Raw genomic sequence first — 15,076 nt, forward strand, 5'->3', positions numbered from 1 at the left:
GGATATCACATCTCATGCTATCGGAAGGTTATCAGGATTGGATTTGGAAGGAGTTGGATATCCCATCTCATGCTATAGGAAGGGTCTCAGGTTGGAATGGGAAGGAGTTGGATATCGCATCTCATGTTATAGGAAGGGTCTCAGTATTGGAATGGGAAGGACTTGGATATCACATCTCATGCTATAGGAAGGCTCTCAGGTTTGGAAGGGGAGAGAGTTGGATATCACATTTCATGTTAGAGGTAGGATCTCAGGTTTGGTATTAGAGGCATTGAGATATCACATCTCATGCTATCAGAAGGGTCTCAGGATTGGAATGGGAAGGAGTTGGATATCACATCTCATGCTAAAGGGAGTGTCTCAGGTTTGGAAGGGGAAGGATTTGGATATCACATCTCATGTTATAGGAAGGATCTCAGGTTTGGTATTAGAAGCATTGAGATATCACATCTCAAGCTATCGGAAGGTTCTCAGGTTTGGTATCAGAAGCATTGAGATATCACATCTCATGCTATCAGAAGGGTCTCAGGATTGGAATGGGGAGGAGTTGGATATCACATCTCATGTTATAGGACGGGTCTCAGGTTTGTTATTAGAATCATTGAGATATCATATTGCATGCTGTAGGAAGGGTCTAAGGATTGGAATGGGAAGGACTTGGATATCACATCTCATGCTATAGATAGGCTCTCAGGTTTGGAAAGGGAAGGAGTTGGATATCACATTTCATGTTAGAGGAAGGATCTGAGGTTTGGTATTAGAGGCATTGAGATATCACATCTCATGCTATAGGAAGGGTATCAGGTTGGAATGGGAAGGAGTTGGATATCACATCTCATGTTATAGGAAGGCTCTCAGGTTTGGAAGGGGAAAGAGTTGGATATCACATTTCATGTTAGAGGTAGGATCTCAGGTTTGGTATTAGAGGCATTGAGATATCACATCTCATGCTATCAGAAGGGTCTCAGGATTGGAATGGGAAGGAGTTGGATATCACATCTCATGCTAAAGGGAGAGTCTCAGGTTTGGAAGGGGAAGGATTTGGATATCACATCTCATGTTATCGGAAGGATCTCAGGTTTGGTATTAGAAGTATTGAGATATCACATCTCATGCTATCAGAAGGGTCTCAGGATTGGAATGGGAAGGAGTTGGATAACACATCTCATGCTAAAGGGAGGGTCTCAGGTTTGGAAGGGGAAGGATTTGGATATCACATCTCATGTTATCGGAAGGATCTCAGGTTTGGTATTAGAAGTATTGAGATATCACATCTCATGCTATAGGAAGGGTCTCAGGATTGGAATGGGAAGGATTTGGATATCACATCTCATGCTATAGGAAGGGTCTCAGGTTTGGTATAAGCATGGAGATATCACTTCTCATGCTATAGGAAGTGTCTCAGGATTGGAACGGGAAGGAGTTGGATATCACATCTCATGTTATAGGAAGGATCTCAGGTTTGGTATTAGAAGCATTGAGACATCACATCTCATGCTATAGGAAGGGTCTCAGGATTGGAATGGGAAGGAGTTGGATATCACATCTCATGCTAAAGGGAGGGTCTCAGGTTTGGAAGGGGAAGGATTTGGATATTACATCTCGTGTTATAGGAATGATCTCAGGTTTGGTATTAGAAGCACTGAGATATCACATCTCATGCTATCGGAAGGATCTCAGGTTTGGTATTAGAAGCATTGAGATATCAAAACTCATGCTATAGGAAGGGTCTCAGGATTGGAATGGGAAGGAGTTCGATATCACATCTCATGCTATAGGAAGGGTCTCAGGATTGGAATGGGAAGGAGTTGTATATGACATCTCATGCCACAGGAAGGGTCTCAGGTTTGGTATAAGCATTGAGATATCACATCTCTGCTATCGGAAGGGTCTCAGGATTGGAATGGGAAGGAGTTGGATATCCCATCTTATGTTATAGGAAGGGTCTCAGGTTTGGTATTAGAAGAATTGAGATATCACATCTCATGCTATAGGAAGGGTCTCAGGATTGGAATGGGAAGGACTTGGATATCACATCTCATGCTAAAGGGAGGGTCTCAGGAATGGAAGGGGAAGGATTTGGATATCACATCTCATGTTATAGGAAGGATCTCAGGTTTGGTATTAGAAGCATTGAGATATCACATCTCATGCTATCGGAAGGATCTCAGGTTTGGTATTAGAGGCATTGAGATATCACATCTCATGCTAAAGGGAGGGTCTCAGGTTTGGAAGGGGAAGGATTTTGATATCACATCTCTTGTTATAGGAAGGATCACAGGTTTGGTATTAGAAGCATTGAGATATCACATCTCATGCTATCGGAAGGGTCTCAGGTTTTGAACGGGAAGGAGTTGGATATCACATCTTATGTTATAGGAAGAGTCTCTTGTTTGGTATAAGCATTGAGATATCACATCTCTGCTATCAGAGGTGTCTCAGGATTGGGATGGGAAGGAATTGGATATCACATCTCATGTTATCGGAAGGATCTCAGGTTTGGTATTAGAAGTATTGAGATATCACATCTCAGGCTATAGGAAGGGTCTCAGGATTGGAATGGGAAGGAATTGGATATCACATCTCATGTTATCGGAAGGATCTCAGGTTTGGTATTAGAAGTATTGAGATATCACATCTCATGTTATCGGAAGGATCTCAGGTTTGGTATTAGAAGTATTTAGATATCACATCTCATGCTATAGGAAGGGTCTCAGGATTGGAATGGGAAGGACTTAGATATCACATAGCATGCTATAGGGAGGGTCTCAGTTTTGATATTAGAAGCATTGAGATATCACATCTCATGCTATCGGAAGTGTCTCAGGATTGGAATGGGAAGGAGCTGGATATCACATCTCATGCTAAAGGAAGGGTCTCAGGTTTGGAACGGGAAGGAGTTGGATATCACATCTCATGTTATAGGAAGGGTCTCAGGTTTGGTATAAACATTGAGATATCACATCTCTGCTATCAGAAGTGTCTCAGGATTGGAATGGGAAGGAGTTGGATATCCCATCTCATGTTATAGGACGGGTCTCAGGTTTTTTATTAGAATCATTGAGATATCATATTGCATGCTGTAGGAAGGGTCTAAGGATTGGAATGCGAAGGAGTTGGATATCACATCTCATGATAAAGGACGGGTCTAAGGTTTGGAAGGGGAAGGATTTGGATATCACATCTCATGTTATAGAACGGGTCTCAGGTTTGGTATTAGAAGCATTGAGATATCAAGTCTCATGGTATAGGAAGGGTATCAAAATTGGAATGGGAAGGAGTTGGATATCACATCTCAAGCTATAGGAAGGGTCTCAGGATTGGAATGGGAAGGAGTTTGATATCACATCTCATGCCATAGTATGGGTCTCAGGTTTGGTAGAAGCATTGGGATATCACATCTCATGCTATCGGAAGGTTATCAGGATTGGATTTGGAAGGAGTTGGATATCCCATCTCATGCTATAGGAAGGGTCTCAGGTTGGAATGGGAAGGAGTTGGATATCGCATCTCATGTTATAGGAAGGGTCTCAGTATTGGAATGGGAAGGACTTGGATATCACATCTCATGCTATAGGAAGGCTCTCAGGTTTGGAAGGGGAGAGAGTTGGATATCACATTTCATGTTAGAGGTAGGATCTCAGGTTTGGTATTAGAGGCATTGAGATATCACATCTCATGCTATCAGAAGGGTCTCAGGATTGGAATGGGAAGGAGTTGGATATCACATCTCATGCTAAAGGGAGTGTCTCAGGTTTGGAAGGGGAAGGATTTGGATATCACATCTCATGTTATAGGAAGGATCTCAGGTTTGGTATTAGAAGCATTGAGATATCACATCTCAAGCTATCGGAAGGTTCTCAGGTTTGGTATCAGAAGCATTGAGATATCACATCTCATGCTATCAGAAGGGTCTCAGGATTGGAATGGGGAGGAGTTGGATATCACATCTCATGTTATAGGACGGGTCTCAGGTTTGTTATTAGAATCATTGAGATATCATATTGCATGCTGTAGGAAGGGTCTAAGGATTGGAATGGGAAGGACTTGGATATCACATCTCATGCTATAGATAGGCTCTCAGGTTTGGAAAGGGAAGGAGTTGGATATCACATTTCATGTTAGAGGAAGGATCTGAGGTTTGGTATTAGAGGCATTGAGATATCACATCTCATGCTATAGGAAGGGTATCAGGTTGGAATGGGAAGGAGTTGGATATCACATCTCATGTTATAGGAAGGCTCTCAGGTTTGGAAGGGGAAAGAGTTGGATATCACATTTCATGTTAGAGGTAGGATCTCAGGTTTGGTATTAGAGGCATTGAGATATCACATCTCATGCTATCAGAAGGGTCTCAGGATTGGAATGGGAAGGAGTTGGATATCACATCTCATGCTAAAGGGAGAGTCTCAGGTTTGGAAGGGGAAGGATTTGGATATCACATCTCATGTTATCGGAAGGATCTCAGGTTTGGTATTAGAAGTATTGAGATATCACATCTCATGCTATCAGAAGGGTCTCAGGATTGGAATGGGAAGGAGTTGGATAACACATCTCATGCTAAAGGGAGGGTCTCAGGTTTGGAAGGGGAAGGATTTGGATATCACATCTCATGTTATCGGAAGGATCTCAGGTTTGGTATTAGAAGTATTGAGATATCACATCTCATGCTATAGGAAGGGTCTCAGGATTGGAATGGGAAGGATTTGGATATCACATCTCATGCTATAGGAAGGGTCTCAGGTTTGGTATAAGCATGGAGATATCACTTCTCATGCTATAGGAAGTGTCTCAGGATTGGAACGGGAAGGAGTTGGATATCACATCTCATGTTATAGGAAGGATCTCAGGTTTGGTATTAGAAGCATTGAGACATCACATCTCATGCTATAGGAAGGGTCTCAGGATTGGAATGGGAAGGAGTTGGATATCACATCTCATGCTAAAGGGAGGGTCTCAGGTTTGGAAGGGGAAGGATTTGGATATTACATCTCGTGTTATAGGAATGATCTCAGGTTTGGTATTAGAAGCACTGAGATATCACATCTCATGCTATCGGAAGGATCTCAGGTTTGGTATTAGAAGCATTGAGATATCAAAACTCATGCTATAGGAAGGGTCTCAGGATTGGAATGGGAAGGAGTTCGATATCACATCTCATGCTATAGGAAGGGTCTCAGGATTGGAATGGGAAGGAGTTGTATATGACATCTCATGCCACAGGAAGGGTCTCAGGTTTGGTATAAGCATTGAGATATCACATCTCTGCTATCGGAAGGGTCTCAGGATTGGAATGGGAAGGAGTTGGATATCCCATCTTATGTTATAGGAAGGGTCTCAGGTTTGGTATTAGAAGAATTGAGATATCACATCTCATGCTATAGGAAGGGTCTCAGGATTGGAATGGGAAGGACTTGGATATCACATCTCATGCTAAAGGGAGGGTCTCAGGAATGGAAGGGGAAGGATTTGGATATCACATCTCATGTTATAGGAAGGATCTCAGGTTTGGTATTAGAAGCATTGAGATATCACATCTCATGCTATCGGAAGGATCTCAGGTTTGGTATTAGAGGCATTGAGATATCACATCTCATGCTAAAGGGAGGGTCTCAGGTTTGGAAGGGGAAGGATTTTGATATCACATCTCTTGTTATAGGAAGGATCACAGGTTTGGTATTAGAAGCATTGAGATATCACATCTCATGCTATCGGAAGGGTCTCAGGTTTTGAACGGGAAGGAGTTGGATATCACATCTTATGTTATAGGAAGAGTCTCTTGTTTGGTATAAGCATTGAGATATCACATCTCTGCTATCAGAGGTGTCTCAGGATTGGGATGGGAAGGAATTGGATATCACATCTCATGTTATCGGAAGGATCTCAGGTTTGGTATTAGAAGTATTGAGATATCACATCTCAGGCTATAGGAAGGGTCTCAGGATTGGAATGGGAAGGAGTTGGATATCACATCTCATGCTAAAGGAAGGGTCTCAGGTTTGGTAGAAGCATTGAGATATCACATCTCATGCTATAGGAAGGGTTTCAGGATTGGAATGGGAAGGACTTAGATATCACATATCATGCTATAGGGAGGGTCTCAGTTTTGATATTAGAAGCATTGAGATATCACATCTCATGCTATCGGAAGTGTCTCAGGATTGGAATGGGAAGGAGCTGGATATCACATCTCATGCTAAAGGAAGGGTCTCAGGTTTGGAACGGGAAGGAGTTGGATATCACATCTCATGCTATAGGAAGGGTCTCAGGTTTGGAACGGGAAGGAGTTGGATATCACATCTCATGTTATAGGAAGAGTCTCAGGATTGGTATAAGCATTGAGATATCACATCTCTGCTATCAGAGGTGTCTCAGGATTGGGATGGGAAGGAATTGGATATCACATCTCATGCTATAGGAAGGGTATCAGGTTGGAACGGGAAGGAGTTGGATATCCCATCTCATGTTATAGGACGGGTCTCAGGTTTGATATTAGAAGCATTGAGATATCACATCGCATGCTGTAGGAAGGGTCTCAGGTTTGGTATTAGAAGCATTGAGATATCACATCTCATGCTATCAGAAGGGTCTCAGGATTGGAATGGGAAGGAGTTGGATATCACATTTCATGCTAAAGGGAGGGTCTCAGGTTTGGAAGGGGAAGGATTTGGATATCACATCTCATGTTACCGGAAGGATCTCAGGTTTGGTATTAGAAGTATTGAGATATCACATCTCATGCTATAGGAAGGGTCTCAGGATTGGAATGGGAAGGAGTTGGATATCACATCTCATGCTAAAGGAAGGGTCTCAGGTTTGGTAGAAGCATTGAGATATCACATCTCATGCTATAGGAAGGGTCACAGGATTGGAATGGGAAGGACTTAGATATCACATATCATACTATAGGGAGGGTCTCAGTTTTGATATTAGAAGCATTGAGATATCACATCTCATGCTATCGTGAGTGTCTCAGGATTGGAATGGGAAGGAGCTGGATATCACAACTCATGCTAAAGGAAGAGTCTCAGGTTTGGAACGGGAAGGAGTTGGATATCACATCTCATGTTATAGGAAGGGTCTCAGGTTTGGTATAAGCATTGAGATATCACATCTCTGCTATCGGAAGTGTCTCAGGATTGGAATGGGAAGGACTTGGATATCCCATCTCATGTTATAGGACGGGTCTCAGGTTTGTTATTAGAATCATTGAGATATCATATTGCATGCTGTAGGAAGGGTCTAAGGATTGGAATGGGAAGGACTTGGATATCACATCTCATGCTATAGATAGGCTCTTAGGTTTGGAAAGGGAAGGAGTTGGATATCACATTTCATGTTAGAGGAAGGATCTCAGGTTTGGTATTAGAGGCATTGAGATATCACATCTCATGCTATAGGAAGGGTCTCAGGTTGGAATGGGAAGGAGTTGGATATCACATCTCATGTTATAGGAAGGCTCTCAGGTTTGGAAGGGGAAAGAGTTGGATATCACATTTCATGTTAGAGGTAGGATCTCAGGTTTGGTATTAGAGGCATTGAGATATCACATCTCATGCTATCAGAAGGGTCTCAGGATTGGAATGGGAAGGAGTTGGATATCACATCTCATGTTAAAGGGAGGGTCTCAGAATTGGAAGGGGAAGGATTTGGATATCACATCTCATGTTATAGGAAGGATCTCAGGTTTGGTATTAGAAGCATTGAGATATCACATCTCATGCTATCGGAAGGATCTCAGGTTTGGTATTAGAAGCATTGAGATATCACATCTCATGCTATCAGAAGGGTCTCAGGATTCGAATGGGAATGAGTTGGATATCACATCTCATGCTAAAGGGAGGGTCTCAGGTTTGGAAGGGGAAGGATTTGGATATCACATCTCATGCAAAAGGAAGGGTCTCATGTTTGGTAGAAGCATTGAGATATCACATCTCATGCTATAGGAAGGGTCTCAGGATTGGAATGGGAAGGACTTAGATATCACATATCATGCTATAGGGAGGGTTTCCGTTTTGATATTAGAAGCAATGAGATATCACATCTCATGCTATCGGAAGTGTCTCAGGATTGGAATGGGAAGGAGCTGGATATCACATCTCATGCTAAAGGAAGGGTCTCAGGTTTGGAACGGGAAGGAGTTGGATATCCGATCTCATGTTATAGGAAGGGTCTAAGGTCTGGTATAAGCATTGAGCTATCACATCTCTGCTATCGGAAGTGTCTCAGGATTGGAATGGGAAGGAGTTGGATATCCCATCTCATGTTATAGGAAGGGTCTCAGGTTTGGTATAAGCATTGAGATATCACATCTCATGCTATAGGAAGGGTCTCAGGATTGGAATGGGAAGGAGTTGGATATCACATCTCATGCTGTAGGAAGGGTCTCAGGTTTGGTATAAGCATTGCGATATCACATCTCATGCTATAGGAAGGGTCTCAGGATTGGAATCGGAAGGAGTTGTATATGACATCTCATGCCGTAGGAAGGGTCTCAGGTTTGGTATAAGCATTGAGATATCACATCTCATGCTATAGGAAGGGTCTCAGGATTGGAATGGGAAGGAGTTGGATATCACATCTCATGCTATAGGAAGAGTCTCAGGTTTGGTATAAGCATTGAGATATCTCATCTCATGCTATAGGAAGGGTCTCAGGATTGGAATGAGAAGGAGTTGTATATGACATCTCATGCCGTAGGAAGGGTCTCAGGTTTGGTATAAGCATTGAGATATAACATCTCTGCTATCGGAAGGGTCTCAGGATTGGAATGGGGAGGAGGTGAATATCCCATCTCATGTTATAGGAAGAGTCTCAGGTTTGGTATTAGAAGCATTGAGATATCACATCTCATGCTATAGGAAGTTTCTCAGGATTGGAATGGGAAGGACTTGGATATCACATCTCATGCTATAGGGAGGCTCTCAAGTTTGATATTAGAAGCATTGAGATATCACATCTCATGCTATAGGAAGGGTCTCAGGATTGGAATGGGAAGGAGTTGGATATCACATCTCATGCTATAGGAAGGGTCTCAGGTTTGGTATAAGCAGTGAGATATCACATCTCATGCTATAGGAAGTGTCTCAGGATTGGAATGGGAAGGAGTTGGATATCACATCTCATGTTATAGGAAGGATCTCAGGTTTGGTATAAGAATTGAGATATCACATCTCTGCTATCGGAAGGGTCTCAGGATTGGAATGGGAAGGAGTTGGATATTCCAATCTCATGTTATAGGAAGGGTCTCAGGTTTGGTATTAGAAGCATTGAGATATCACATCTCATGCTATAGGAAGGGTCTCAGGATTGGAATGGGAAGGACTTGGATATCACATCTCATGCTATAGGGAGGGTTTCAGTTTTGATATTAGAAGCATTGAGATATCACATCTCATGCTATCGGAAGTGTCTCAGGATTGGAATGGGAAGGAGCTGGATATTACACCTCATGCTAAAGGAAGGGTCTCAGGTTTGGAACGGGAAGGAGTTGGATATCCGATCTCATGTTATAGGAAGGGTCTCAGGTTTGGTATAAGCATTGAGATATCACATCTCTGCTATCGGAAGTGTCTCAGGATTGGAATGGGAAGGAATTGGATATCCCATCTCATGTTATAGGACGGGTCTCAGGATTGTTATTAGGATCATTGAGATATCATATTGCATGCTGTAGGAAGGGTCTAAGGATTGGAATGGGAAAGACTTGGATATCACATCTCATGCTATAGGAAGGGTCTCAGGTTTGGTATAAGCATTGAGATATCAAATCTCATGCTATAGGAAGGGTCTCAGGATTGGAATGGAAGGAGTTGGATATCACATCTCATGTTATAGGAAGGATCTCAGGTTTGGTATTAGAAGCATTGAGACATCACATCTCATGCTATAGGAAGGGTCTCAGGATTGGAATGGGAAGGAGTTGGATATCACATCTCATGCTATAGGAAGGGTCTCAGGTTTGGTATAAGCATTGAGATATCACATCTCATGCTATAGGAAGGGTCTCAGGATTGGAATGGGAAGGAGTTGTATATGACATCTCATGCCGTAGGAAGGGTCTCAGGTTTGGTATAAGCATTGAGATATCACATCTCTGCTATCAGAAGAGTCTCAGGATTGGAATGGGAAGGAGTTGGATATCCCATCTCATGTTATAGGAAGAGTCTCAGGTTTGGTATTAGAAGCATTGAGATATCACATCTCATGCTATAGGAAGTGTCTCAGGATTGGAATGGGAAGGACTTGGATATCACATCTCATGCTATAGGGAGGGTCTCAAGTTTGATATTAGAAGCATTGAGATATCACATCTCATGCTATAGGAAGAGTCTCAGGTTTGGGAAGGGAAGGATTTGGATTTCACATCTCATGTTATAGGATGGTTCTCATGTTTGGTTTTTGAAGCATTGAGATATCACATCTCATGCTATCGGAAGGGTCTCAGGTTTGGTATTAGAAGCATTGAGATATCACATCTCATGCTATCGGAAGTGTCTCAGTATTGGAATGGAAAGGAGCTGGATATCACATCTCATGCTAAAGGAAGGGTCTCAGGTTTGGAACGGGAAGGAGTTGGATATCACATCTCATGTTATAGGAAGCGTCTCAGGTTTGGTATATGCATTGAGATATCACATCTCTGCTATCGGAAGTGTCTCAGGATTGGAATGGGAAGGAGTTGGATATCCCATCTCATGTTATAGGACGGGTCTCAGGTTTGTTATTAGAATCATTGAGATATCATATTGCATGCTGTAGGAAGTGTCTAAGGATTGGAATGGGAAGGACTTGGATATCACATCTCATGCTATAGATAGGCTCTCAGGTTTGGAAAGGGAAGAAGTTGGATATCACATTTCATGTTAGAGGAAGGATCTCAGGTTTGGTATTAGAGGCATTGAGATATCACATCTCATGTTATAGGAAGGGTCTCAGGTTGGAATGGGAAGGAGTTGGATATCACATCTCATGTTATAGGAAGGCTCTCAGGTTTGGAAGGGGAAAGAGTTGGATATCACATTTCATGTTAGAGGTAGGATCTCAGGTTTGGTATTAGAGGCATTGAGATATCACATCTCATGCTATCAGAAGGGTCTCAGGATTGGAATGGGAAGGAGTTGGATATCACATCTCATGCTAAAGGGAGGGTCTCAGGTTTGGAAGGGGAACGATTTGGATATCACATCTCATGTTATAGGAAGGATCTCAGGTTTGGTATTAGAAGCATTGAGATATCACATCTCATGCTATCGGAAGGATCTAAGGTTTGGTATTAGAAACATTGAGATATCACATCTCATGCTATCAGAAGGGTCTCAGGATTGGAATGAGAAGGAGTTGGATATCACATCTCATGCTAAAGGGAGGGTCTCAGGTTTGGAAGGGGAAGGATTTGTATATCACATCTCATGTTATCGGAAGGATCTCAGGTTTGGTATTAGAAGTATTGAGATATCACATCTCATGCTATAGGAAGGGTCTCAGGATTGGAATGGGAAGGAGTTGGATATCACATCTCATGCTAAAGGAAGGGTCTCAGGTTTGGTAGAAGCATTGAGATATCACATCTCATGCTATAGGAAGGGTCTTAGGATTGGAATGGGAAGGACTTAGATATCACATATCATGCTATAGGGAGGGTTTCAGTTTTGATATTAGAAGCATTGAGATATCACATCTCATGCTATCGGAAGTGTCTCAGGATTGGAATGGGAAGGAGCTGGATATCACATCTCATGCTAAAGGAAGGGTCTCAGGTTTGGAACGGGAAGGAGTTGGATATCCGATCTCATGTTATAGGAAGGGTCTCAGGTTTGGTATAAGCATTGAGATATCACATCTCTACTATCGGAAGTGTCTCAGGATTGGAATGGGAAGGAATTGGATATCCCATCTCACGTTATAGGACGGGTCTCAGGATTGTTATTAGAATCATTGAGATATCATATTGCATGCTGTAGGAAGGGTCTAAGGATTGGAATGGGAAGGACTTGGGTATCACATCTCATGCTATAGGAAGGGTCTCAGGTTTGGTATAAGCATTGAGATATCAAATCTCATGCTATAGGAAGGGTCTCAGGATTGGAATGGAAGGAGTTGGATATCACATCTCATGTTATAGGAAGGATCTCAGGTTTGGTATTAGAAGCATTGAGACATCACATCTCATGCTATAGGAAGGGTCTCAGGATTGGAATGGGAAGGAGTTGGATATCACATCTCATGCTATAGGAAGGGTCTCAGGTTTGGTATAAGCATTGAGATATCACATCTCATGCTATAGGAAGGGTCTCAGGATTGGAATGGGAAGGAGTTGTATATGACATCTCATGCCGTAGGAAGGGTCTCAGGTTTGGTATAAGCATTGAGATATCACATCTCTGCTATCGGAAGGGTCTCAGGATTGGAATGGGAAGGAGTTGGATATCCCATCTCATGTTATAGGAAGAGTCTCAGGTTTGGTATTAGAAGCATTGAGATATCACATCTCATGCTATAGGAAGTGTCTCAGGATTGGAATGGGAAGGACTTGGATATCACATCTCATGCTATAGGGAGGGTCTCAAGTTTGATATTAGAAGCATTGAGATATCACATCTCATGCTATAGGAAGGGTCTCAGGATTGGAATGGGAAGGAGTTGGATATCACATCTCATGCTATAGGAAGGGCCTCAGGTTTGGTATAAGCAGTGAGATATCGCATCTCATGCTATAGGAAGTGTCTCAGTATTGGAATGGGAAGGAGTTGGATATCACATCTCATGTTATAGGAAGGATCTCAGGTTTGGTATAAGCATTGAGATATCACATCTCTGCTATCGGAAGGGTCTCAGGATTAGAATGGTAAGGAGTTGGATATTCCCATCTCATGTTATAGGAAGGGTCTCAGGTTTGGTATTAGAAGCATTGAGATATCACATCTCATGCTATAGGAAGGGTCTCAGGATTGGAATGGGAAGGACTTGGATATCACATCTCATGCTTTAGGGAGGGTCTCAGGATTGGAATGGGAAGGACTTAGATATCACATATCATTTTTGTTGGTCTCAGTTTTGATATTAGAAGCATTGAGATATCACATCTCATGCTATCGGAAGTGTCTCAGTATTGGAATGGGAAGGAGCTAGATATCACATCTCATGCTAAAGGAAGGGTCTCAGGTTTGGAACGGGAAGGAGTTGGATATCACATCTCATGCTATAGGAAGGGTCTCAGGTTTGGTATAAGCATTGAGATATCAAATCTCATGCTATAGGAAGGGTCTCAGGATTGGAATGGAAGGAGTTGGATATCACATCTCATGTTATAGGAAGGATCTCAGGTTTGGTATTAGAAGCATTGAGACATCACATCTCATGCTATAGGAAGGGTCTCAGGATTGGAATGGGAAGGAGTTGGATATCACATCTCATGCTATAGGAAGGGTCTCAGGTTTGGTATAAGCATTGAGATATCACATCTCATGCTATAGGAAGGGGCTCAGGATTGGAATGGGAAGGAGTTGTATATGACATCTCATGCCGTAGGAAGGGTCTCAGGTTTGGTATAAGCATTGAGATATCACATCTCATGCTATAGGAAGTGTCTCAGGATTGGAATGGGAAGGACTTGGATATCACATCTCATGCTATAGGGAGGGTCTCAAGTTTGATATTAGAAGCATTGAGATATCACATCTCATGCTATAGGAAGGGTCTCAGGATTGGAATGGGAAGGACTTAGATATCACATATCATTTTTGTTGGTCTCAGTTTTGATATTAGAAGCATTGAGATATCACATCTCATGCTATCGGAAGTGTCTCAGTATTGGAATGGGAAGGAGCTGGATATCACTTCTCATGCTAAAGGAAGGGTCTCAGGTTTGGAACGGGAATGAGTTGGATATCACATCTCATGTTATAGGAAGGGTCTCAGGTTTGGTATAAGCATTGAGATATCACATCTCTGCTATCGGAAGTGTCTCAGGATTGGAATGGGAAGGAGTTGGATATCCCATCTCATGTTATAGGACGGGTCTCAGGTTTGTTATTAGAATCATTGAGATATCATATTGCATGCTGTAGGAAGGGTCTAAGGATTGGAATGGGAAGGACTTGGATATCACATCTCATGCTATAGATAGGCTCTCAGGTTTGGAAAGGGAAGGAGTTGGATATCACATTTCATGTTACAGGAAGGATCTCAGGTTTGGTATTAGAGGCATTGAGATATCACATCTCATGCTATAGGTAGGGTCTCAGGTTGGAATGGGAAGGAGTTGGATATCACATCTCATGTTATAGGAAGGCTCTCAGGTTTGGAAGGGGAAAGAGTTGGATATCACATTTCATGTTAGAGGTAGGATCTCAGGTTTGGTATTAGAGGCATTGAGATATCACATCTCATGCTTTCAGAAGGGTCTCAGGATTGGAATGGGAAGGAGTTGGATATCACATCTCATGCTAAAGGGAGGGTCTCAGGTTTGGAAGGGGAAGGATTTGGATATCACATCTCATGTTATAGGAAGGATCTCAGGTTTGGTATTAGAAGCATTGAGATATCACATCTCATGCTATCAGAAGGATCTCAGGTTTGGTATTAGAAACATTGAGATATCACATCTCATGCTATCAGAAGGGTCTCAGTATTGGAATGGGAAGGAGCTGGATATCACTTCTCATGCTAAAGGAAGGGTCTCAGGTTTGGAACGGGAATGAGTTGGATATCACATCTCATGTTATAGGAAGGGTCTCAGGTTTGGTATAAGCATTGAGATATCACATCTCTGCTATAGGAAGTGTCTCAGTATTGGAATGGGAAGGAGTTGGATATCACATCTCATGTTATAGGAAGGATCTCAGGTTTGGTATAAGCATTGAGATATCACATCTCTGCTATCGGAAGGGTCTCAGGATTAGAATGGTAAGGAGTTGGATATTCCCATCTCATGTTATAGGAAGGGTCTCAGGTTTGGTATTAGAAGCATTGAGATATCACATCTCATGCTATAGGAAGGGTCTCAGGATTGGAATGGGAAGGACTTGGATATCACATCTCATGCTATAGGGAGGGTCTCAGGATTGGAATGGGA

Source organism: Ambystoma mexicanum, chromosome 4q (assembly GCF_040938575.1).
Source record: "Ambystoma mexicanum isolate Mex_15411 chromosome 4q, UKY_AmexF1_1, whole genome shotgun sequence".
NCBI classification, from domain to species: Eukaryota; Metazoa; Chordata; class Amphibia; order Caudata; family Ambystomatidae; genus Ambystoma; species Ambystoma mexicanum.